The sequence below is a fragment of the Cryptomeria japonica genome, chromosome 5 (genome assembly GCF_030272615.1).
Source record: "Cryptomeria japonica chromosome 5, Sugi_1.0, whole genome shotgun sequence".
In the NCBI taxonomy this organism is placed as follows: Eukaryota; Viridiplantae; Streptophyta; class Pinopsida; order Cupressales; family Cupressaceae; genus Cryptomeria; species Cryptomeria japonica.
In genome coordinates this window covers 328,816,706-328,843,628 of record NC_081409.1, presented here as the reverse complement: position 1 = coordinate 328,843,628, position 26,923 = coordinate 328,816,706, and the positions used below count along the sequence as shown (strand labels likewise).

At 41.3% G+C, this 26,923-nt stretch overlaps 1 protein-coding gene across 2 annotated transcripts in view; it reads left to right on the top strand.

Moving 5' to 3' along the window:
* LOC131062169 (uncharacterized) overlaps window positions 1–26,923 on the top strand; it is a 65,043-nt gene that overhangs the window by 24,761 nt on the left and 13,359 nt on the right. The gene's annotated exons all lie outside the window — the stretch shown is intronic.

Here is a 26,923-nt window from a genome sequence, read left to right as displayed (position 1 = left end):
ATTAAGGCTCTTGTGAATAAGTTCTAAAGTCTAATACAGTAAAAGGAAAAGTGAGCTTTTGTTTTGGCCTATGTTGCAGTTTGAAATTTTAATTAACGAATTAACTTTATGGAGTTCTATATTAACTCGTGTTTTCTAATGTGTTACAATTCCGCCATATGTATTTCCATGAAATTGCACAAGAAGACAAATCACTAATCATATTGCCTTAACATGAAATCAATGTTTTTGTATCCATGTGGTCTTGCCAAGCACATGTGCCTAATGCAACAGTCACGTTCACTGTAGAATTGTTTTAAACTTCCTTCCTTGTGGGAGAGTGAGAAAGAACATCTGAGACTTTCCAGTAGATGAGTATATAAGGATAGGCATTGAGTTGATAGATTTAAAATAGTCTGCAATGCTTGACTATTATCAACTCTCCCAGGGGAGCAATTTACTTTACATTTCCATATTCCCTTGTTCTCATTAGTTGATGCTTGACAAATTTAATTTGCACCTGAAGGCCTTTCAAATAAGTAAAGACAGGGCTCCATATTGAATAGTTTGAACTGTTTCTTAACTTAAATTTCCTTTGTTGCTCAAGTACCTCATGAGTAATGACACAGAAAATGAAACTAAATAGCATCATAAATGCAATAAAAGGACCATTAGCATTTTCATCAGTCAACACACATAGGACTATTTGCTTGTAGGGGTGGCTTATGAAAATAACCAGAAAGGGATAACCACACCCTACAACCCTACCAGGGCTAAAATTCACAACATTTGAGCAACATGCATACAAACACAACTGATATTTTTGTATATTTTAAATACATTTTCAATACAAAAACCAAGAAAACAGTATATCAACAATAATGATTAATTCTATCAATGCCCAGGAATAAAAGGGAATGGAATTCGGTAAAACTCTTTATTATGCTACAAACTGGGTTGATGATGTCAGCATTGCTTACAGTATGATGGATGTCCTGACAAAACCTTCACCCAGTAATAAAATAGAAGGCCACAAACTTAATTTATGCATACATATTATAAATAACTAGCAGCCATAACATTATCAGTTTTGCACGAATGGGGACCTCTCCAAACCACATCCTTTGGACAAAAATTCCTTGACATTTATTGCCATAAGCATCTCTAAGTTGGGATTTTAAATTTGTTTCCATCACCCAGCCATAAATTTTTTTTTTTATAAATGTATCTCAATTTTCATTTAACATCTTATTTTATCTAGTTCTCAATATGGATGCATTGAATTTTGGCTCCATCCTTAATGGTATTGTCTGCTCATCTTGCCTTTCTCCATTGTGGGATTATTGGTGAAACCTTGCTACCATTAACATGGGATAGCTAGCCACATGCCATCATGTAATGTCTCCTTCCATAGGGTAGCTAGAAGTGTCCCATTCAGCCTATTTAATTCCCATAGGCTAATTTTGGGCTATATCAGGGAATAAATTTACTTATTAAATAAAGTTATCCAATAAAGAAAATTTTCCAGATGACTTCAATTAATTTTATAAAGTGACTTAAGTGATTTAAAGGGAAAACTGTAAACATTACTTTATAAAGGTGCTTTAATGTAATATGGTAAGCGGGAAATTAAAAGGTCCCTTTGGGAATGTTCCGTGGGAAAATTAAAAAGAGGAATAGAGAACTCATTTGGGATGCTTGTTTATTTTTTTCTCTATTGTGGAGTTTGAGCTTCTTGCTTGAGAAAACCCTAAGGGAATCATTTTCAATTTTGAGATATCTACCCTAGCTGGTTGCAGATGGAATCACATAGGTTTCGTGCAGGGATTTAACATTATAAGGCGCTAGGGTAATTTTAAATGTTGGTCGAACCTCCTGCGCAGAGGCATTAACTTACTTATAGTAGTTGTGTATTACATTTAAGGTTAGCGTGAGGACTAGATTGAGGTTATTGCACGACTACAATCTGAGTTATTTTGTTGTTGGAACTATTCTCAGATGGCTGGAGAAGAATTATATTAGCAAGGGGAAGGCGTGGAATAAAATAATAGATGAATAGATCATTGGATGATAATTAGAAATTTAGAATACTCGTCCATCAACTGAATGCTTGGCACTGTGGTTTATTGAAGGAATATTACATCAAACAATGTTGTTTGAATAATCAGGTCAGAATTGTATTCGCTATTATTATTCTGTATGAGCAGCAAGCTTGTAAACCACTTAATGATTAATGGTAGTCCTTAGGTAAAGTAAACATATTTGATGTATTGAAATGTTTAATGCATGAGAAATATATTGAAAAATTGTTCCAAATCATGGAAAACATTTACCGAATACATTTCAGTTAGAAAAATTTCCAATTAGAGTGCATGTGAACTGTTTGACAAAATGTCTAGCTTCTAAACATTGGGGAAAAGGTGAAAATTTCGGTATAGACATTGGTCGGGGTCTTTACAATGGTATCAAAGCAAGTGATCTTCCCAGCCTGGAGGGTTGTGTGGAAGTTTAACGACTGAAAATAATTTATGAATTTCAAAAATAGAGACTTCATCACTTGCAAGAAAAGACAATATCTTCTTAGTTCAGATTCCAAGGAAGAAGAAATTATGATGATAGAAAAGAACAACAAAACCCTAGTACTATAGAGATTTTAAATGATTTGGTTCAGTTAATGACTCAAATGATGCAAACCATTAATATCAATTACAAAAATCAAGGTGATCAAGGGAACAACGGTACTAATGGCAACAATGGCAACCATGGAGAGGGAAGTAACACTACTATTCCGATCAACAACTCCATGGCAACCAGTAGAACAACTCATAGACCCTTAATGCTCAAATTCTTATAAGCACCGCCAAGAGAACAAGTAGGACAGCAAGAATGTGGCGAAGATTGGCCAGATTATTTGAGGGAGTATCAATCATTGGGTGATGAATTTTATGTAGCCATGTTCTTAGCAAATTTGTGCCAAGTACATAAATAAACCCAGAGGAGATAGAGGATAAGGATCTATAAAGGAGTTGCAACAAACAGTGGGCAAATTGACCATTCCTAGCTACGATGGTTCTAGCAAGTGTAGTACATGTTCATGGGTGTAGAAATTAGATACATACTTTCAGCTTAACCCCATGATAGAGACATAAGCCATTAAGTATGCCACACTTCATCTAGATGGAGAAGCTTATAAGTGGTGATACCATGGGTTAGTTGTTTGCCCTCTCGGGTGAATGACTTAAGACATAAAGAACATAACGCAGAATAATGCCGTAAATATCAAACAAAGTATATCAGATGTTCTATTCATAATCAGTGTATGTTACAAGTTACATTCCGAAGTATAAAAGGGTACCGAGGGGGTGCGAGTGCCAACCGTCGCACCGCAACTTCCACCCCTCAGTTGCCAACTAACCAAAACAATTACACATAATTAACTAATGTTATTCCCGTGTACAATAATGCCGCCAACATCATCCCCCCCAAAAAGAAAAGTCGTCTCCAGGCGACTTACAAAAATGGAGATAATGCAACCTATACAATATATCTAAAAGACTAGGGAGGGGGCTGAGAAAGCGTCCTTGAAGCAGAAGTGTGAGATATCGGTGTCTGGGTCGCCAAGCGGGCACGGAGCTCATACACCTGCTGAGTACGTGCAGCCACATCCCGTTCCACCACTAGTACCTTCTCTAAAGCTGTCTTCACCATGTGTGCGGCTTCCAGCAACTCCTTCTCTTTTGTATCCACTGCCTCCGTCGTGCAGACCAACCGTGTTTGCTCGGCTGCCAGACGGGTCTCTACCTCGGTCTTCGCTGTTCGGATCTCAGTCGTCTCTGTGCGGGCCATCTCTAGCTGGGCCAACAACTGCGCCCTCTCGGCTGCCCATGAGGCCTGCTGACTGGCCACCTCTCTCTCCAACGCTACTCGGGCAGCCTCCCTGACTGCAGACTCCTGCTGTGTACGCCTCAATGTATAATAGGCATCTTGGTAGACCTGCTCGATCTCGCGGGCAACTGCCGTCACCCGACTCTCCACAACGGGCTGACGCAGCCTCCAAGCCTGGAGCATCTCCTTTGTCTCCGCAGTCGGCCACCCCTGAGACTCAAAGCAGGTAGCAAAGGCTGTCGGGCAGCCCACCTGCATAAACTGTAGGACCTGCTCTAGCTCCACCATCACCTGCTGCAATGCTTGCGTCTGGGCGGCGACCACCACCCGCCTACCCCTCGTTACCATATCAGCCATGTCAGCGAGATAAGTCTCAACATCCTCCCCCGTCTGTGCCGAAGATTGGGAAATCCCTGGTGGAACGGGCACTACTGTATCCTGCTGTGAAGGTACTGTCTCCGCCACCGAAGGTGCACCATCTCCTGGTGCCTACCCAGCAGAGGCGACCTCCCCCGCCTCGTTCCCAACTGTGAATCCATGTGCCTCCCCTGACGAGTCATCCAAGTCGACTACCTCCGCTCTAGTCTCTCGACACGGTGAGAATACAATAGCTCCCTCCGGCTGTGCCAGTGTCATCTGAAACCGCTGTGTGAGCTAGCTCTGCATAGCCTCGAGGTCGGCCCGCATCTCCGTGACCGGGGGATGGTTCGCTGTCGTCGGCTCCTCCAACAACGAAACAGAAACAGTCACCACAGCGTCACTACCCACGACGTCCAACCGCACGTGAGGCTCGGTCTCCTCCACCTCCGTCGGCCCCTGCTCCTCAACGCCCACTACCTGATGTGGTGACTCCTCCGTCCCTGACTCTGCCATGTCCTCGGTAAGTGCCGCTGTGGTTGGGCCCGACGGTGCTCCTTGGTGTTCGTGCTGGAGGGGACCAAGTGTAACAGGCGTATGGCTATGTCTGAAGGCCGGAATAGAGGTGCCGCCTACTCCAGATGCTGGCACAGTCGTGCCCATCGGTAACAGAGGTGGGGCAAACCGGACTCGTACAGGCTCCTCCGTTGCTTGACTGCTATCGTCCTCCTCATCTTCCACCTCTGAATCCTCCGTGCTGGAATCCCTCCCGCTGTCAGGCTCCCTTGAGGCCGAGGCCCTATCCACCGCCCGTTTCCGCTTCGCGGAAGAGTGCCCAATGTCCAAGTGCCTCCAATACATTATTGGAGGTTCTCCCGTTGTCAACGGTCCCTGCGGCCGTACCTCCAACTCGTCCTCCGACACTACTTCCCGTGTGGCCTCCAGGAATAACCATATAGCGTAATGAGGCATATAGAATGTGCGATGCTGGAGCGTCAAAAACTCATACATACGCTCTGCCAGTAACGCTGCCCAATCATATACGATGCCATTCATTAGCCCATTCATCAGCATAATCTGAGGGAGGGCAATGTCCGACGCCCTACCCGACCCTGTCAATCTGCTCTTGATGACATCCATAATGCATCTCCAGTGGCCCTCCGCAACAAAAGTCTTACGGATTCCACGACTCTTCGTGGCTCTAGCCACGCTGTCCAACTCCGCTGTGGTCAAATTCCGGGAGACTAATTTAATCCACCGCTCCTTCTCCTCCTGTGTCATCTTTTTGGCCTTCAAGTCTATTTTCTTGCCCTGGCTGCCCGGAATGCCGAATACCCTCGTGAAATCCCCTGCTTTGAAGGATATAGTGACATCCCTCCAGAGGTATTCAAACGTGTTGGTGCATGTATGCCCGTCGAAGGTGTCCACCATGAAGCGTAGGGCACCCTCGTACTCCCGGATAGGGAACACGGGCATCCGAATAGCCCACTCTACTTGTGCCTTCCGGAGGTTTTGCTTTACCAGGTCATTATCGGGGGTGTCCTGCCACCATTTTCGGCATTCCAATCCATTCAGGCCTTCAAAAGTAACATTCTGTGGCGTCGTTTTTCGCACTTGCGGCAGCCTATGGTGCTTTCTGTTTTTGTTTTTGTCGAGCGCTGGCATCCATGGTGCCGCCTGCAACACGTACTCCTGAAGCTAAAATCCTGATATTGCTACCCCTATCCCTCTGGCTGCTATTGGAAGAAGCGTGCAGCTGTTTCTTCCAACTCCTTTTCCCTGCTGAATCCATCGATCTCCCTGTAACTGATTTGTTTAGAAAAATCTACCCTTTGTAACGGCCCTCTTTTTTTTTGGTTGCCGCCGTGCGGCTGCTTCCTCTTTTTCTCCCTTGTGCGTGGCCTGCGTGGTGTCTTTCGGCGTGGCTGCATGGGGTTGTGCGGGCTTGGTCTGGCCGTGCGGTGCTTGGTGGTCGGCCTGTGCGTCGTGGTTTAACGGCAAACGACAATGGTTGTGTTGTGTATGGGCAATGGTTCGAACTCAGCCACAACAAGGCTGCAAGAAACATCAAAGGCGGTACTTGCTAGTATCCCGTGCTTTACCCTTCGCGTCGTGTGGTGGCGTGGTGGTGCGGTGTTCGGCTTTTTCTTCCCTTTACCCCTTGTTGTGCGGTGATGGCGGTGTGCGGGGTTGTTTTGTTCTTCGTCGCGGTGGTGTTGTGCGGCGTCTTTGATGTTTGGCGGCGTTTTATTCTCCCACAGGCTGCTTGGTGACCGCCTTCGGTGGCTCCCACCACACGGTGTAATCACCGCACGGTGGTTCCACCGCACGATGGTTCCACCGTCGGTGGTCCCACTGTACGGTGGCCACTTCTTTCTTTTTTTTTATAAATTTTTTATATATATATATATTTTTTTTTTTCAAATTTTCTTTTATTTAGCGGGCTGACTGATTGGGGGGTTCCGGTTCCCTCCGTTCGTGATAGATCTTTAATTTCGACCCGTTGACTGCGTTTGGTATCTCCTTTCCGTCCAGCGTCCATAATTTTATCGCCCCGTTCGTATTGACCTCACGTATCCGGAAGGGCCCTAACCATCGGACTTTGAATTTCCCAGGTTTAATTTCGTTCTTCCCATTGAATTTTAACACCAGCTGTCCGGGAGTAAAATTCATTCGCCGGAGATGCTTGTCGTGCCACATCTTCCGTCTTTGCTGGGCTGTTTCTGTCGCCCACTGAGCCATCATCCTTCGTTCGTCCAATTTATTCAAAGCCTACAGCCGCTCCCTCAGGCTTTCTATGTCGCCAAGGCGATTATCGATGGCAATCCGTAGACTCGGCACCATGAATTCAACTGGCACCACGGCTTCTTGTCCATACATTAGCTGGAAGGGAGTCTGTCCAGTAGTTACCTTGTAAGTTGTTCGGTATGCCCAAAGTACTGATGGTAGGCGCTCCTCCCAGTCATCCCTCTCCACTCCACAAGACTTATATATCACCGACATTATTATTTTATTTGTGGCCTCCGCCTGGCCATTGGCACGTGGGTAGTACGGACTTGAGAATGAGTGAAAAATCTTGAAGTTTGATGTCAATCGGCGTATGACATGGTTCACGAAGTGGCCTCCCCGGTCACTGGTCAACTGAATAGGTATACCATATCGCGTAATGATTTGTTCATAAATAAATTTCGCTGTGCTTACTGCCGAATTATCCTGGAGAGCCCTTGCCTCCACCCACTTGGTCAAGTATTCTGTCGCAACTATAATGTACCGGCACCGTCGTGTGCGGCTGGCCTTAAGAGGACCCACAAAGTCGAGTCCCCATCGCTCAAAGAGTTCTTGTGCATGCGACGGGTTGAGGGGCATGAAGTCCCGCTTCAGAGGTTTGCTCGCCCGTTGGCAAGTGTCGCACCTCACGACCCACTCCCTGGCGTCGTGATGTACCGTTGGCCACCATAGTCCTGCGAGAAGCACCTTTCGGGCTGTGGTGTCTGGACCCATATGTCCACCTGCGGGCCCTTCGTGTGCCTCCCTTAGTACACTCGAGACTTCTTCCTCCATGACACAACGCCTTAATATTTGGTCCGGCCCCATTTTGTAGAGTAACCCGTTAATGAGCAAAAAAGTCCTGCTCCTTAATACGAGCTTTCTTCGTTCCCCTGGAGGCATACCCTTCGGAAATCGGAACGTCAATAGGTACTCTCCAATCTTCCTGTACCACGCAGGGAGTACAGCTATTTGGAACAAGTGTGCATCTGGAAAATCATCATTTACTCCCTCTGGAGGTTCCCCCGACTTAATCCGCGACAGCTGGTCGGCGATGACATGGCTTCGCCCTGGTCTTACCACAATTAAAAATGTGAACTCCTGTAGTAGCAATAGCCAACGACTTATCCTCCCCTGGATAATGGGCTTGTTTACTAAATACATGAGTGCCTGGTGGTCTACGTAAAATGTGAATGGTGTGGCCAGGAGGTAATGACGGAATTTCTGTACGGCATAGACCATACCAAGTGCTTCACGTTCTGTGGTACTGTAGTTCCTTTCCGCCTTCGAGAGCAACCTGCTGGCAAAATAAATGGGGTGGTCCAGCCTGTGTCCTCCTACTTGGGCTAATGTAGCCCCGATGGCATAGTTTGGGGCATCCACGTGAACGTGGAATTCCTTATCCCAGTTCGGGTATGCCAGTATGGGCGCTCCCATCAACCTTGTCTTCAGCTCTTCGAAGGCCTTGCTCTGTGGCTCTGCCCAAATGTATGGTTCCCCTTTCCTTGTCAACTTATCCAACGGGTGGGACACCTCAGCGGAGTTCTTGATGAACCTCCTGTAGTACCCCACATGACCAAGGAAGGACTTTACCCCCGTGACGTCCGTAGGAGGTTCCATTTCTACTATTACCCGAATCTTGTCCGGGTCCGTTTTCAATCCTTCTTTACACACAATGTGTCCCAGCAATCTTCCTTGTGGTACCATGAATCTACATTTCTTCGGGTTGAGGGCCAATCGTGCCCTCCGACACCTCTCCAGGCACTCTCCGAGAGTTTTTAAGTGGATGTCCTGTTCGCTGTAAATAGACCAATCATCCAGGAATGCTTTGAAGTTCCCCACCGACATCTTGTCGAAGATGTGCAAGATGATGCGCTGAAAGGTGGCAGGCGCATTGCATAGACTGAAGGGCATTCGGTTGTATGTGTACACACCGTCCTCCACCACGAAGGTTGTTTTCAGCTTATCTTCCTCCGCGATGGATATCTGGTTGTAACCAGAGAACCCATCCATGAAGGAATAGATTTCATGTCCAGCTACTTCCTCCAAGATGCTGTCTGTGAAGGGTATGGGAAACGGGTCTTTAACAGTGACAGCGTTTAGGCACCGGAAGTCTACACAGATCCGGATCTGATTGGCCTCTTTCTTGAGGGAAATCACAATGGGGGACACCCATTCGCTTGTCTGCACTCTGAAGATTATGCCTGCTTCCAACATCCGCTCAATTTCGTCGTTCACTCGTACAGCATAATTTTTGTTCATTCGGTACGGCCGCTTCCTCACTGGCTGGGCTCCCGGTACCAATGTTATTCGGTGCACACATAGCTCTGGGGGCACGCCCTTCAAGTCCTTGTATGTCCATGCAAAGACATCCTTGTATTCAAGGAAAATTTTGAAGGCTGCAGCCTTCAACACTGGATTCTAGTCATCTTCGACAAGGATGATCTTGGGGTCACTTGTCTCCCCGAGATTCATTTCCTTTAACTTGGCTTCCTGATACTTAATAGGCTCCCCCTTCAGGAATTGGTGTGCCGGCGTCTCATTCACTGCTGCCTCCCCTTCCTTATACTCGCCATATTCTGGGGGAAATATATCTGGTTCTTCTTCGATGCTCAATACGTTGCACGAGGGTGTAAATAGTTCATAATCTCCCATTTGCCAATGGAAGAGGCCATTCAAGGAGTCCCCATCGTCCCCTGAGCATGCCTCCAGTTCTAACACCCCTTCATCACTAGGCTCCATGCGACATCTATTTCCACCCTCCGCTAATCGGTGTCCCTTAGACTTCGAGTCGGAGGAAGAGGCTAACTCCTCGCTCACCATCTGCGTACGGAGATCGATTACGTACTTCCTCCCGACGTTTTCCAAAGAAAGGGTATTCCGCTTCCAGTTATGGTTCACTTTTGCTGCAATGAGCCACCCCCGCCCTAGGATGGCGTCATATCCTTTCTGCTTTAGGGGGATTACCACAAAATCCAGCACGAATGGTTGCGTGCCGATCATCACCTGCTGGCCCATGAGGGTACCAATGGGTTTAATCCCATGTTGGTCTGCCCCTAGCAGGTTGAACGTAGGGGGCCACAACGTAGGCTTTCCCAATTTTTTCCATGTCGCTTCTGGGAGTACATTTACTCCTGACCCACCGTCCACAATAGTGTCTGTTAAGGTGGTCCCTAGTATACCCATTTCTACCACCGCCGGGTGGCGTCCGCTGTTGACTACCAACAACATGGGGTCGACAGCGGGGCTCGTGACCTCCCTAAACACGGGGTTGGTTGTGGGGCTCACGACCTCCCTCGTTTTTACTTGTGGGGGTACAGAGTTTAAAATAGCTGTTTTTAGCTGGGGCATAGTTTCCAGGAGGTCTTGAATTCTCACGGGTACCTCTACCTGCAATATTTGCCGTAAGATTTCCTCTTCTCCCTTCGTCCGTGGTGGACTTGCTGTCTGGTGACTGTTCTGTCCTTGTGCGGCCATTTCCTTTGTGATCTCGTCTCTGGCCTCCCGCACTCTCTCGGTCTTCGTGTGGGGATTTGGGTAGGCAATCTTTTTAGCCTGTGCCCTTGTGATTGCCAATACTTCTGCCTTCGTAGGTTCTATGTTTAGAAGGCGTACACCAGGCTTCGGGCAATTTGCGTCCTCATGATCGCCTGGCCCGCACCATCGGCAGAGGTGCTGAGGGTTGGCTTCCTTCGTGCAATCGTGGGCGAAGTGTCCCCACTGATTGTAGGCCCTACATTGAATCATCGGCCGACCCTTGGCATCGTACTGGATCCGGTTTTTATTGTTGTTATTGTTATTATTTCTTCCACCGCCGCGTCTATTATCCCGGTATCCTCTAGATGATGCCGTTGTATTAGTCTGCTGGCCCGTACCCGCTGGTGCGGATGTTGTGGCTTGCTTCGTGAACAACACCTGGTTCGTGCTTCGGGTTTTCATATTGTATGGGCACTCCTTGGTGGAGTGTCCCATCATTTGGCAAATCTCACAGAATGCCTTCTTCGGGCAAGTACCCTTTGTGTGTCCGTCGCTCCTACAGTCTGTACACCACACTTCATTTTCTTCCGTCTTACTTGTACTTCCTTTCATGGCCTTGAATTCTCTCAACATTCGTTCCATGTCCTTCTGGAGCGTGTGTACCTTTTTACTCGATTCGCCACTGCTACTGCTCTCTCCGTCAGAATCTTCATCATCGTCAGATGAATATTTATTACTTTTTATCTTCCTTGATGTTTTGTATTCGCTTTCTAGATCCATCGCCCTGTTATAGGCGTCGTCATATGACGTCGGGGGTACAATCTTCATTTTTTTCCGTAGGGAGGATTTCATTCCTTCCACAAACCATCGTTTTTTTAAGCCCTCAGCCAGCTGGCTCTCCATTTTACCCAAGAGTTCTTTCAGCCTTCGACTGTATGCCCCTACTGTCTCCTTAGTACCTTGCTTGGTACTGTATATCTCTGTTACAATTTCGTTGTCATCACGGAGCAACTGAAACTCCTCCGTGAATTCCTTCTGTAGGGTAGCCCATGTGGCCACTTTTTGCTTATCTACATCGGAGTACCAATCTATGGCGACTCCACGTAACGTGGCTGGAAACTGCTGTACCCAGTCATCCTGGTCTGTTACTCCGTTGGCAGACCAAATGGTTTCACATGTACGACAGTGCCGTAAGGGGTCTTCCTTGCCGTCCCCTATGAACTTTGGTAATTTTTGTTTGCTCGCCATCCCTAGTCGTCTTCCTGGAGGCGGTTGTGTCTGTGTCTGCGGCCCTGCGCTGCTACCTCCAGTAGTGTTGGTGGTGTGTCCTGGAGGTACGGTGTTTTGCCTGTCGCGTGTGGCACCTACACCCGTACTGTTGCCCTCCCCTTCGTTCTAACACACTCCTACTCCTGCTTCCTGTTGGTGATCTTCACTCCGTGGCGTAAGGGATAAGTTCCTAAACTGATCCCGAGTCTCCTCGACTAGATTTCGCCGTAACCTTGTTTCTTCTATAAATTCTTCGTGGCTCCGCGTCCTACGATGATCTGGCGACGCGTAGAAATTTCCGTCGGCCTCTGCACCTTCCGTGACACCTCCTTGGTTCCCCTCAGGCCCCCCTTCGGCAGGTCGTCCTTCGGCAAGTTGCCTCAGCCTCCGTCTACGTTCTACTTGCTGCTCCAGAATCAAAGCCCTCTGCACGGCCTCCCACTCATTCGTTTCCGGTTTTCTATTCCTATCTTTATTCAATAGGTTTGGCATTAATTGTCGCACATTTCCATAACTCTCAATTCTTAAATCAAAACATGTCTTTATTAATTCATCTGCTCAAGTACAACTCGTGTCAATGACACTTTTATTTGAAAATAAGAAGTTCACGGTTCAATTCCCTCCTGGCCTGGCGCCATCTCTTTCCGTGTCCCGTCGGCTGTTCTCTTCGTAGCGTTGCAGGATTTGTTGTCGTCGCTCTTCCTGGGCAATCTCCTCCAGGTGGGCCTGCTGTGCCAGTGATGCCTGTGCAAGCAGCCGAGGGAGGTGGTTCATTAACCGGTTTACTGCCGGGCTAACCTCCAGCGCTGTCCACACGACACTTGGTGGGATTTCTGCCTCTGCTGCTTCTCGTCGAATGTATGTCTGAATGGCTACCTGGAGCAAAATCGAAAATTCTCGCGTTGCCGTGTCTTCTCCTGTGTAAAGTTCTGTCTGCGCGTCGTCGGCCTCCGGGTTTACTTCACCAACGGGTAGGCCCATTATGTCTGTGCGCCATCCGTGTCTTCCGTTCCCGAGTTCGTCTAGGCAACGGCGCCAAATGTTTGCCCTCTCGGGTGAATGACTTAAGACATAAAGAACATAACGCAAAATAATGCCGTAAATATCAGACAAAGTATATCAGATGTTCTATTCATAATCAGTGTATGTTACAAGTTACATTCCGAAGTATAAAAGGGTACCGAGGGGGTGCGAGCGCCAACCGTCGCACCGCAACTTCCACCCCTCGGTTGCCAACTAACCAAAACAATTACACATAATTAACTAATGTTATTCCCGTGTACAATAATGCCGCCAACATTAGTGACCCTGGGACATGACAATATCACCTCATATGCTGATTTTACATAGAGGTTGATTGATAAGTTTGATAAAAAGGACCCTAAGCTACATTATAGAGAGCCGACATAGTTGAGACAGTATTTGAGTTCTAGAAACTCAGTCAAGGTCACAAACTTTTCTAAGCACAGGTTGATTGTTCTATTTATGAGGGTTGTCAGAACCATTTTGTGGTTGGGTCAACGCATTTGATCCAAATTCCTTGCAGGATGCCATCAAGGGGGCTTGAAACATGGAGAGTTAAGCACCTAAAAACAAGTTCCAGCCCAAACCATTTCCACCAAGAAGGATAAGAAACCTTTCCAAAAAGAGAGGCCAAATAGGAACAACATGGATGATGAGCTTATGAATAATTGGGTGATAATTGGAAGACTCGTCTATCAGCTAAGTACTTGGCATTGGTGTTTATTGAAGGCTTGTTACATCAAACAATGTTGTCTGAATAGTCAGGTCAGAATTGTATTCACTGTTATTATTCTATATGAGCAGCAAGTTTGTAAACCACTCAATGATTAATGGTGGTCCTTAGGGAAAGTAACAAATGTCTGATGTATTGAAATGTTTAATAAATGAGAAATGTATTGAAAACTTGTTCCAATGATGGAAAACATTTACCAAATATATTTAATTTAAGAAACTTTCCAATTAGAATGCGTATGAACTGTTTGACAAAATGTCTAGCTTCTAAGCATTGGGAAAAAGGTGAAAAGTTTGGTATAGACACTGGTTGGGTCTTTACACATCATCGTCACTGCTGCCATTCCAAAGGTTGTAAGACCATCACTCATGCCTTTGTACATGAATTTTTTGTCTGATAATAATTCATTCAATCTCTACCGTCAACCCTATTGGGACTATTTGTCTTGTTCAGTCATGGTACCATGCATGAATTTGTATGCCATCTCAAAAATGCGTCAATTAATGGGATTGTTGTCTTGCTGGTCATGTCACTACCACAAAAGACTGTTGGCCTATTAATTATTCCTCTTTCCATTGGACAGATGGCTAAATATTCAAAACGATCACCAGCCTTCTCAGAAATATTTATCTAAACCTCAATGCTGAATATTTGAGTTAAATGCCAAATCAAAAGTATACTTATGTTTTTCGCATTAAAATAGTTATTTGATCAAGCAAACTCAATGGGAGTAATTGTGCCTTAAGAAAACAAGCAACAATCAAAATAGTTTTGCAATAGTTATACATTTTGTTCTCAAAAAAGTTGATTGTTTTGGAAAGTCAACACCACTAAATGAAGGTTGATTCTGCAAGATCTGGTTAAAACTATTTCAAAAGCTCAACAAAGTGGCAGGTCTATACACTTGGTCAATATTGTCCAAGGCAACAAGTATAATAGTTATACTGTGAAAATTTTCCTACTCCAGTTTATTCTAGAAAAAGGGTAACATTTCTCATTACAGAAGATGTTTATGTTATATTGTGTTCTTCTATTAAAGGACCCTGTTGAGCAGGATTTTTTTTGCCAATGGTTAATTTTTAACCAAATATTATATTTGCTAATGAGAAATTTTCCAAAAAGCACTAGCCAAATTGTATGAGCTAATAGTAAATTCTCTGTAAAATTCTCAATGCCATTATTATAATATCCACATGTTTTACATTTTCAAGAAATCCTCAATTTCCAAAATGTTAGCCAATCTTCTATTAATAAGTTATGTGTACTACCTATATCAACCAAAATTGTCACCTTTCTCTATTTTATATAACCAAACACTTGAAGTGTTTGTGGTGTGCTTGTGACATTTAGTACATGCAAGGACATAGTAGTGTTATTTTTTCCTAGGAAATTTCATGCTTAAGTTCTACATTTAGTTCTTTTGTGGGTACTCCTCCCTTTTCAACCTCATTCTTCACAATCATTGGTATATCTAACCGCTAGAACACTTATGACTTCTTGACCATTTGCTATCACAATTCCAACATAGACCTTTCTCTCTTTTCTTTGTCTCTTGTTGAGGAGAGATCTGACTAATTTGTCTTAGGTTAAAGCATCTTTCCCCATTTTTGTCAATAGGATCAGTCTCATTCTTGTCATTTAATCCTATAGTTTCATCTTGAATGAAATTTTTGGTGGTGTTTTGTTTCTCAATATGCAATGTGTGTTTCATAGCTTTCCTAATTGTACAAATTTCCAACAAACAAACATCATGCTTAATCTGGTCATTGAGTCCATTGATGTATAGTTGAAGCCTTTGTTAAGGAGTCACTTCATGAGCTTGAATTGCCAATCTTATATGCTCATCATTATATTCAACTACATACTTCAATTGTTTTAAATTTGTTAGTCAGTTAAAGTTGCTTCCATTGCATGGCTACTCATAGAAGGTTGTTAATTCATTATTAAATTCTTTTCAATTAAGCATTTGCCCTTGCTTGCCACTCGTCCTCCATTGGTACCATTGATAAAGTTCTAATTCTAAATGTGGTGAGGCTGTGTTAACCATTGCATTAACTGGCATATTATGAAGTTTAAAATATTGTTCCATGAGACTTATCCATGGAATTACATTTGTACCTGTTGTGACCTTTTTCACACATCGCCCCATTGCAAATGGGGACCCTCCCTTTTTCTTGCTTTCTAGGGTTTTTGTTAGTGTCTCGTGGCCTTTCGCTTCAGTTTGTTAGTTTTGAGCAATTTGATTCTAAAGGATTGAAAGTCAGTTTTTGCAAGCCAAGTGATAACAAAGTCCAGATACTGTCAAAGTGCCCAGAAAGGCCAAAGGACGAAGAACACAATTGATTTGACAGGAGAGATCAAAAGTCCGCCTTGGTATATGGTGCTTGAGATGGGAAAAGTCCACCCAAGTTGTGAACTCTCCAAACTCCGCCTTGTGGAGAGGGATGAAAACTCTGCCCTGTGGAGAGAGATGAAAAGTCCGCCCAAGTTGTGAACTTTCCAAACTCCGCCTTGTGGAGAGGGATGAAAACTCCGCCCTGTGGAGAGAGTTGAAAAGTCCGCCCAAGTTGTGAACTCTCCAAACTCCGCCCTGTGGAGAGGGATGAAAACTCTGCCCTGTGGAGAGAGATGAAAAGTTCGCCCAAGTTGTGAACTCTCCAAACTCCGCCCTGTGGAGAGGGATGAAAAGTCTGCCCTGTGGAGATGCCTAAAAACTCTGCCCAGGGATATGGTGAATGGCAAGTGGAAGTTGAAAAGTCCGCCCTCCCACTTGAGAAGAGAATAAGTTGAACTCCAAAAGTCCGCCTTCTTGAACACTCTAAACTCCGCCCCTTCAAATGAACCCCAAAGTCCGCCTTGAAGCATAAGCTAAAAAGTCCACCCAAGGTAAGTAGTGTTGTGAGCTACCAAAAGTCCACCCTCCAAGCAAGGTGAGTGGTGCCTAAGACTCACAAAGTCCGCCCTTGGAAGTATGAATATTGGAAATGGACTCCAAAAAGTTCTGCCATGATAAGTGTACCCCTCAAACTCCGCCCTCTTCGTGGTTGAGTTCCAAGTCTTCAAGAAAGTCCACCCAAGCATTATGATGGAGCAGCCAAGAGTGATGACAAGAGTGATGACAAGAGGTATAGAAAGTCCGCCTTGGGTGATGAAGGAGTTTCAAGGGTATCATCAAAATCCACCCTGTGAAGTGAAGAAAAGTTTCTAAGTATTGGCCATGGTGCAAGGAAGTCTCACCAACTCCGTCCAAGTAAGGCACTTAGCTGTTCAAAGTCCGCTCTATGGTGTCAAGGATTATTCCAAGTGTTTGAAGAGGTCATGGTGCAAGGAGGTATTCAAAATCCGCCCTATGCTGATGAAGATGTTATGCTTTCAAAGTCCACCTTAAGGTAGCAAGCACAATTGTTCTCAAGTGCTGCAAAGTCCGCTTAACAACATAGCAATGGATAAGGAAAGTTTCCAAGTGTTTAGCCATGATGTTGTGAAAGAACCAAAGTCCGCTCTATGCTGGAGCCACTTACCTATTAAAGTCCGTCTTGCTGCAGGTTGAAGTGCCTAACTCTTCTTCAAAGTCCGCCTTCTTAATGCCTTGGTGCCATGTGTTGCTCAAACTCCGCCATACATGAGCTAGAAAGTCCACCCTACACTTGGAGGTCAAGCAAAGTCAACAGCAAGTTCGAAAATAAGTCAGTGCTAACTGATTTAGAAAGTTTTGGAAGAAGATATAGTGCAGATTGGGAAAGAATTCGAACTGTGGATGGAATTAGAAAGTTTTGAAAGAAGATATCTAAAGATCAAGTTCGAATTTATGGACTAAAAATCAATTTAGAAACTTGCACTTTGTGAACCAAGAAGAAGATTTTCGAACTTGAAGAGATGACAAGCCAACTAAAGACTAAAATAGAAACCTTCTCCATGAATATTCAGGATTGAAGCTGATTTAGGAACATGAATTGGAAGGATATTTGTGTGTTTCTAATTGTGAAAACCAACTCTAATACAAATAAGACATTTCTCCTTTCATTATTACACAACAAAAGTTCGAACTTTCTGAGCAAGTTAAGAGCAAATTTCAGAGTTATCTTGCAGGTTGAAGGAGGTTCAAAGAAGGTTTTCACAGGTTGAGCATATTTTTGGAGGCATTAATCATCATTTCCAGCTTTGTCCTTCACAAATGCTGATCATTCGAATTTTCTGAGTTTTCTAAAGATCTTTCTGTCTTCTTGTCTTTTTCTTCTCTCCGCATCGAAGGTGAAGTTGGTTTTGAATGCAGATTTACTACATTTTCTGAGTTTTCCAAGTTCGTTGGAGGTGATTTTCAGTAAGAAAGATCATGTTGGACTGAATGGGATGAGGGTTTTCAAGATTATAAGACCTGGTTTTTGGATTGAAATCGTAAATATCCCTCGAGTGTGGAGTTTACATGTGAAAATTCCATCTTTTTGTGATTAAGTGTCAAGAATAGAGTGAGGATACCAACCACTTAGTCATCAATGTTAATGCATGGTAGCTACAGTAAGATAAATGATTGAATGAGAGATAAATGAAGTCTCTCATTCAATCATTTATCCTATCGATTATACTATTAAGAAAACTTCAAGCTATTTTATTTGATAATCATTCCTCATTTATATCAATATCGATTATCATATTATGGCATGGCACATTGGTGATAAACGATAGTTATCAGGTTAACCATCTATCCCGATCTATATTGGATGTGTTCCCAGCAAACGAAATAAGATTATCGAGTTGCTATCGGGTGGCATAGTATGCACCGTTTAATATATACAACCTTTAGTTAGTGATCTTTGTTACTTAACATAGACACCGATTACTATCGGTTAATATGCCACGCCAAACAACACCGTTAATACCGATTGGCATATATATTATGTTACGTGAACCCCGATTAATATCGGGCTGGTAAATAATTAAAACACCGGTTGTTAACATATGCAAAGGGGTGTGATCAAGTAGTGTCTTAATCGGTCATGTCCATAAGACATGACCAGTCAAGGCACTGCTTGATCATCCCGTCTCATATATATATATCATTTGGTATTTGTGAAGAGGATATTGAAATCGATAAATACTCCTCTTACCTGCCAAACAAAGAAGATAGTCAGAATTATAATAGAGATAGATAATACATAGATATAAAGAATAAAATTAGAATACATCTTGCATATTGAATTGTAAATTGAACAACATTTACAATTTAGATCCTAAATATTTAATCTAAGTTCTGATTTCTAACTTATTTTCCTTTGGTTTTATAGGTTGCAGATGGAAATAGAAGCGGGATCATCATAGAGATTGCAGCTGGAGTTTCAAGCCAAACGGAGGATTGAGGACAAGTTCATGGGCAAGGTTCATCTGAGCGTGAGGATAGCCAAAATTTGGCTAAGTATGGGAAATGTTTCACAAAGAAAATTCCAATTTTCTCAATTATGATGAAGGCATGGAGAAATTCTTCTCCAAATTCCAGGGTATCAAGAAGGAGGGCATGATCACAGTGAATGTCTGAACAACTTGATCCTATCATTTTATATTTGCAAGGGGTTATCTAGAGCTTTCACCCTCCTCTCACGCAACATAAATTGGAGCCACGAAGAAGCAAGCATAGAGTCGTCAACAAGAGATTATTCTAAGAAATTCAACAATTTTCCTTCCGAGCTTCATGGGCCTGCCAATCATTCCTCCTAAACCAGGAAGAGATCTTGAACCAGTATTACAGCCAGAGTTGAATTTCAATGACGAACAAGAAAACATCGTCATAGAGTTATACAACGTAGCCTGGAGTATAAAAAGAAATTATCTTGATTGGTGTCGAATGCGCTTTATCCTTGAAGAGGAGGAAGAGATTGCTGACCGCATTGACGCACAAATTCGAAGGGAACAACGTCCATTACCACCTCAAGAAGTTGATCCAGCTCCCGTACCTGCTCCTGCACCGCTTGAGTAAGATTAGGAGTGACTCAGGCTGCGGTGGCGCCTCGTCATCTTTCGACCAATCAAATTGCTCCAAGTCAACATGCCCAGATTCAATGAACCTGATTTATCTGAAAAGGAAACTAGACGCATACTTTAGTGAGAATGGCAACTGTGCCACATGTAATGTTCTCATTCATTCAAACTGATAGAGTTCTGGGAAACCCTAATTAGGGTTTATAACTTTCAATCTGGGCCCTTGATCACTGTTTGATCTCGATCGTTCATTTATTTTCTAAAAACTATATAAGGCTACCTCCTCTCATTTGGAGGGTGTGAGATTTTTGATATATTGTTGCGTGAAGGTCATTTTCAAATAATATATTGCATGTGCGCTTTCTCTTAAGGCTTTGTAATCTCTGTTGTTTGAGTGATTAGCATGGTTTCAATTTCCTCAACACATTAGTTAAAAGTTAAATTAGATTTGCTTTCATGTTGTTAGAATTGAATGAAGGATTTGATAAGTATTAATTAACGGTGTATCTCTGCTCATACTTTTGGTGAATGGATGATTTCCATTTCACTGTGCAAAGTTAGTTTGAGCCTATCCCCTGTGTATGCCAACATTTCGATCATAAGCACAACCCGTTGAAGATTGCACCCTCTTTGTGTAGTTGTCCTCAGTGTGGCGAAGCAAATTGCGGTTTCCCAAGAATACCTAGTTAATACCGTCTCCAAAATTCGTAGGTTTAGATCAGCTTTCTTAACCCTATCCTTTTTTTCCCTTTTTGAAAGTCTAAATCGCGAAAATCCAAAAAAAAGAGAAAGAGCCTAAAATTGATAAATCTATCTAAGTCCAGAAGCTTGAAAGACACTTGTTAACGTAAGTCCCCCTTGAGATTTTCAGCATACACTACCCGAGTAGCTATTTCATTAAAGTCGCTTGTTCGCACATATAGACCTTGGAATCAGTAGTGATTTTTCAGGAGAGGATAGAATACCTTCGGGTATCTTACTCTAATGTTTGGTCGATGATAAAGTAGACACCAACAGTACCATCAAACCTATGGCTGCTTATTATTGGTAGGTTTAATTTTGGACCTTGAAAATATTCTTCCATCCCTTGATTTTGTTCATTAGGGTTGTACCTACCTTGGTGGTTTTGTTGGGGCTTTAGTTTTTGTAATAGATCCTTCATAAACCCATCTAAACCATCACCTAAAGATGTTACAAATTGGTCATATAATTTATCCTTAATCATATGTACCACATTTTCATGTTCTAGTGGATTGTTTTCTTGGATTTTAAGTGGCGGACAATAAAGAGAGTCCTTAGATTTAATATTTGTAGAAAAGTCTTCTAGTCCTAAAAATGGCATGCCTTCAATTGTATTTTTAATTAAACTATAGATTATTATTTTTATTAATTAAGGGAGGATAGTATCTAGTGTGAGTTAACATGGGATATAATAGAATTTGATGTTTATGTTTTGACCAAACTTTGACCACTAAATTAATGAATGTATTTTGAGTCTAACAAGAAATTACAGAGAACTAACCTGACCTAATTTTTTATAAGCTTTCTAAAAATGTAATTTTCAAAAATGAGGTCTGAAATTTGTGGCCTAGAGAGGAAATTAATGGAAAATTATAAATTTTGAATAACTTGAACAAAACTCATCATAAAACTCCGATTTTTTATTTGAACCTATATTGATTATATCTCTAAAACCATAAAAAATTAGTCCAAATTCACAATGGTTTGTAAGTTATGGCGGAATAAACAATATTGACCCAAACTGTAGCCTCTGATATCACTTGTTATGATATTTCTTGGAAATAAATGTAAAAATCAGAAAAATAGCATACTTTGAGGGGGTGACCTCCCATAATCAGATTATAATATATGAATTCAATAACTTGAGTTATGATGATATGGGAGAGAGTTCTCTTCCTTAGTTATAGGGATAACTAATTAAAAGGGTTAATGATATCAAGTTTCCACAATCCATAGAATTATTATCGAAAAACTTCTGAATTAGATTGTGTAGAATTTTTTTACGTGAACATTTCGGATCACACTCCGTGATCCATCATTAGGATGATAAAGAGACCTGAAGGAGAAAAAAATGATAGATGCAGAATTTTTTCGATAATAATTAAAAGGGTTTAAGGCACTAACTAAAACTAATGTAAATGTTAAGCATGCTACAAGTGCGTATCCTTATTATACTTGAAATACATAATATATGCTTAGGAATATATGATTTAAGGATCATAACAGGTTTGGGACCATAAACATTGATGATGGGAAAACTAATGTTAGAGACTAATCCTTGAACTAAACCAACAGATGAAAAGTTTGTAGAAAACATTTGCTGCAAACAGATCTCTTTCCAATTCCATATGATAGCTAGGTCTCTTGTAGGGCCTTTAGCAACTTTACCTATTATACCCCATTTTTCTTTAAAAAGGGAAAAGTTTTGAATTTATTGCTTTTGAGTTGATCTGAGTTTCTTGAATCAAGACAATCTCCAGATTGAAATTTTCAAAGAATCCTTTGAGAATCCTTTTCTTGGAGGGGGGATTCAATCTCCTAATATTCTAGGACATGATTTTTTGGGTAACCTTTTTTATCTCTTGGTGCCCACCAAGACATCCTCCAATGGAGATCATTTTCTTGCCACTGCATCAGCTAGTGCTGACAATTGTAAGATAGCATATCTATCATGTCTTGCCACCCTACAACTATTGAGATCTCCCTTTCTTTTCTCATAATGCCTATGAGACATAGGTTTCCCAAATCTTTCTTTCTTTGAGCTGGATCCTTCTTGAAAATCCCAAAGGTTTCTCTATTTACCTTTTTCAACACCTTTGAAGGTGGTAAACTGGGATGGGCTGAAATGATTATCTTCGTTCTTCAAAGCCATGGAGTTCTTTCCTATAGCAAGACCTTCTACTAGCTTCCCCAAATCTCCTTGAATTTGTAGGCCTCTAGTGAAATATCCCCTGCTGTTATAGGACTAAAAATGCAAGGAATATCGTCAAACACTTAGCTGGCATCATGCTGTTCTAAGTCTCAGTCTGTATAACCTGCGTGTGATGCAGATTTGGACCGTTGTATAACTCTGCGTGTTATGCAGTTTGCCTTGGTTTGCTTACAGGAACATATGAATATAATGAACTGAAACAAATTACTTGTTAAAGAAAGCATACCATCATTCAACTAATTGACATTTTGTCAAACAATTGTCATGCATCCTCAGATTGGTAATAAGACCTTTTGACAACATATATATAGTTTAGAACCGACTTCTTATTATAGATAAAACACCAATACAAGCTTAATAGATGCACACATTCCTCAACTCAGATTTTGATGTATTGTTGTCTATGACAGTTATAACAGTGACTATTTGGCAATACAATCAGCTACAAATAAATAAGATGAACCTGTTTGTTTGTCTGCTCAATGCCGATAAGAAGAAGCAAGCAATATCTGAATGTAGTTCCTCTTGAACCCCAAATCGAATTCCTTCCTAAATCGCCCCTGTTTCAAATTGCTTTAGACTGTAATCAACTTATAACAGCTGTAACTGATGCTCTGATTTCTGACTGATTTGATGTTGCCAAAGGAAGGTTGAAGTCCAGTGAACATGTAGGGAATGTCACCACAATTTTTGAAGGCTCCACATATGAATTCGTTCCACTAGAAGCTAGCTGCCCAATACCCTAAGTTGCAGGTGTAGTGATAAATAAATGTAGACGTTCTGCTCTTCCAATGAATGATATAAATGTTTGCCAAGGTCAGCCGATTTGTTTGAACAAGTACCCATAAAATTCTGAGCAATCAATAATAAGTAATGAGCATAAATGTGGGAATTACTGGGTCTGATCGCTCCTTTTGTAGATCTGATAATTTCTTCAAGATATGCCTGCAAACACCCTGAAAATGCTCCCAAATGGATCGCTTATCTCCTCAATGAAGTGCAGATTCAAACACATCAAATGCACCCTAATCTGAAGCATTCTTCCCATGCATACTCCATGAATGTTGCTGTAAAAACTCAGTAAGATCAAACGAGATGACTGAAGTATCACCTCCTCAATGCAACCCCTCGAGAGATCTTTCACTCTCTCAGTTATGCTATCAATGGGAGTTTTCATTCCCAAAGACAATATTCTGCAGAAACCCCCTGGCTCTACAAAACTCAATCAATATCAAAACAATTCCCAAGCTGCCTTGTAGCTCAACTAGATCCTGTTGAGTTTGTCACAATACTAGGATCACAAGAAGATGACCATGCACAGTAATCATAGGGTGTGCTCGATTAACCACGAGCAATGATTCACATCATTGTTGCCCTCCCAACCATAGACAATATACTGTTATCGTCTCTCTCGAGCACGGAAATTATATCTCTAATATATATATATATATATATATATATATATATTAAATACGAAAAGCAAGATGCTGTTACAATGATCAAGTACAAAGACCAATGTGAATTGCTTCACTCCTTGAAGCTTATAGATGGATCCAGTCACTTTAGATTGAAGGAGATGCAAACTGAACTGCTGTAGGATGTACCACGAATGTTTTCCTCTGCAAATCAAATCTGCTATGTGTTAAGAACAATCCACTGTAGACAAATCACGAACTGAGATGAATGTGCACAGCTGAAGATGAATACACACGAGTTGCTTGCATACAACACGATAGTGCTGAAGAATTCACAACATTCTGAAGAATGACAGTGCATACAACACGATAGTGTTGTAGATGATATTAGATTGCTGGAGCAATTCGCTGTAGATATAGTTTGATCTTCAAAAATGTTATATGTATTTTGCTCTGCTACACATATATCCAAATCGTAGTGTATATGATTCGATCTGCCCACACATATCCAGATCGCAGTGTATATGATTCGATCTGCCCAATCCTTGACCAAGTCGGTTGTGCCTCTCCAAACGTGCCTTTCCCAAAGGTGGTGGGTCACGGGATAACCGATTCTCATTAACCGATTATACAATGTTATTATTGTTAATCAATTACATTTAGTTAGGAACAAATTCGTATAGCATAAATATGATTCCTTTTAATAGGCAAGATAACTTATAAATCGTTATATATAAATGTATAAGGCCAAAGGCCATTCACACATTTGTAATTTGTTATGTTGGCCTGAAGGATCCGACCATAGCTATTATTTTAACAGATCCCCCTTTATACTTTTTTAGTCCACCTCTAGAAGCTTTTAGAAATAATATTATATTATTTTACTTAGTGACTTTATGATAGAATTTTTAATTAAGTCACTTTATTAAATTAATTAAATATAAAGTCATCTTTTAATTTTTTAATTTATTTGATAACGTTATAAATAATTAACTTAATATTATTAATTAAAATAATTAGCTAAGCTATCCATATGAAATATCAATAATTTGGACAACTTAACTAATTAAATTAATTAGTTATTCTTACTCAAAAAAATGGGGATATTATTCCATCCAGTAATGTATTTGTCTACTTCTTTCCCTTTTTCTCACAATTGTCTAGATTCTTGTTCTTGGTCATATGCTTCTTATTGAGTTTGATAAAACCCTCCAAAATTTTCCCAAGTTTTTCGTGATTACTTTGTAATTGAATTTTCTTGAAGATTTGGGCACTCTCTAATGAGATGCCTGTTGATGGTGTTTTTATGCACAATTGAACACATAACAAAGTATTGAATACTCTATCCTGTCTTGAACAAAGACTTCTCAAATGCTGAAGATTGGCAAAAAGGGTCACTTGAGACAACTCCAAGGTTCTCGATGTCAGGTCTTGATGTGTTGGATAGCTTCAATGGTATGATGTCTTTTGCTATACTTGCGAGGGGACTTACGTAATTGATCTTTGCTAAATTCAATTCAAGTTTAATGGAATGACGTTCTTCGAATGATGTTGCAATATTTCTCTCTTCTACTACTCTGATCTTTGATAATAAAAAATGAAAAAAGGAGTAAGGTTTAAGGATGCTATGCTACTGCTAAGAATGCAAGGCAAGGGACAATCTCAAGTACGCTCAACTAAGCTTTACTTTGACATGCTTCAAACATCTCCACAACGCTAGTGCAATCTTCTAGGGATAGCTTGGTGATTTTCAAATCACTATCACAAACATAGACACCTTCAAGATGAAGCATATCAATGATGGAATCGTAATTGAAATTAAGCTTTGGCTAAGATGGGTTCAGTTGACTATGCAAGATACTTCACCATCAATGGAGTACTAGTAGTATGAACAAAGTGCTTCACTTTCAATCATGCACATATATCTTGCACTCATCTAAAATACTTAAAGCAAATTCTATTTTAATTATTTTTTGTCTTTTCAAATATTAACTTCTCTCATAAGAGGATGAAGAAACAAGCAAATGCTCCAAAACTCAATAAGTCACCAATACTTAATGATTTTATTAATTTCTGTAGCATCAAGCAACAATTCTTCAAAACTCTTCTAATCGATTCTCTAATGAAGTACAAAGGAAATGAGTTGAGCTTATATAGAGCTCTTAATTACAATGGATGGCCAAGATTAAATCAGAATCAAGGGCCCAAATTTTGCTACCTAAACCCTAATTAGGGTTTGCTACAACCAAAATACCTAATTATTGCGAAATATTAAATATCAGCCAATGGGAATGTGACATTCATTTGGCACAAAATACGAGGAAAAATACTCCAATAGGAAAAATCGACACTACATAGGATCATAACAAACTATCTTCTAGAATCCTGTTGCTCTCATTCTTTTCTGGCAAATTCAACGATTCTAGACATCATTGATTTAATCTCAGTGTCATGTCCCCTCTTTGAAATTAGAGACTTTGACCAAATGACATTATCGATAGACATACCTCAGTGAATAAGCCTATAATATATGACAACTGTAGAGAAATTGTCATTGATGTCAAAGAATTGGCACCTACTCATTGTAGCAAATATGAAGAAATTTAATGAATAATTACTATATATATATATATATATCTATTGGTAATATACATATTCTACAATACAGAATACATATGCACTTTGAAGACTCAGCTATACATATTCTACAGTCAGTAGCATATATAGAGACAAGACTACATAATCTCAGTCTGTCATGGCAGCGAATATATATACAGACAACAAAAAAGAGTATAGTTTCAGAATGACAATAACAGTAAATACACCCAGCATCAATAATATAATAATATAATAATATAATATTATAAAATATTATATTATCAGATTGCAAAAACTATAATATATATACAACATCAAAACTAATAATAAATATGATAATTTTATTAAGCACTGTGTAAAGGATATTCAAATATTTCCTCTTGCTAACCGACAAAGATATGTTGACCAGTTCCAAAGATACTGTGGCCAATAAAACTCATAGGTGGACAAGTCAGTAAACACGTGAGTCACATCTGGACAGAAATACAAAAATCATAT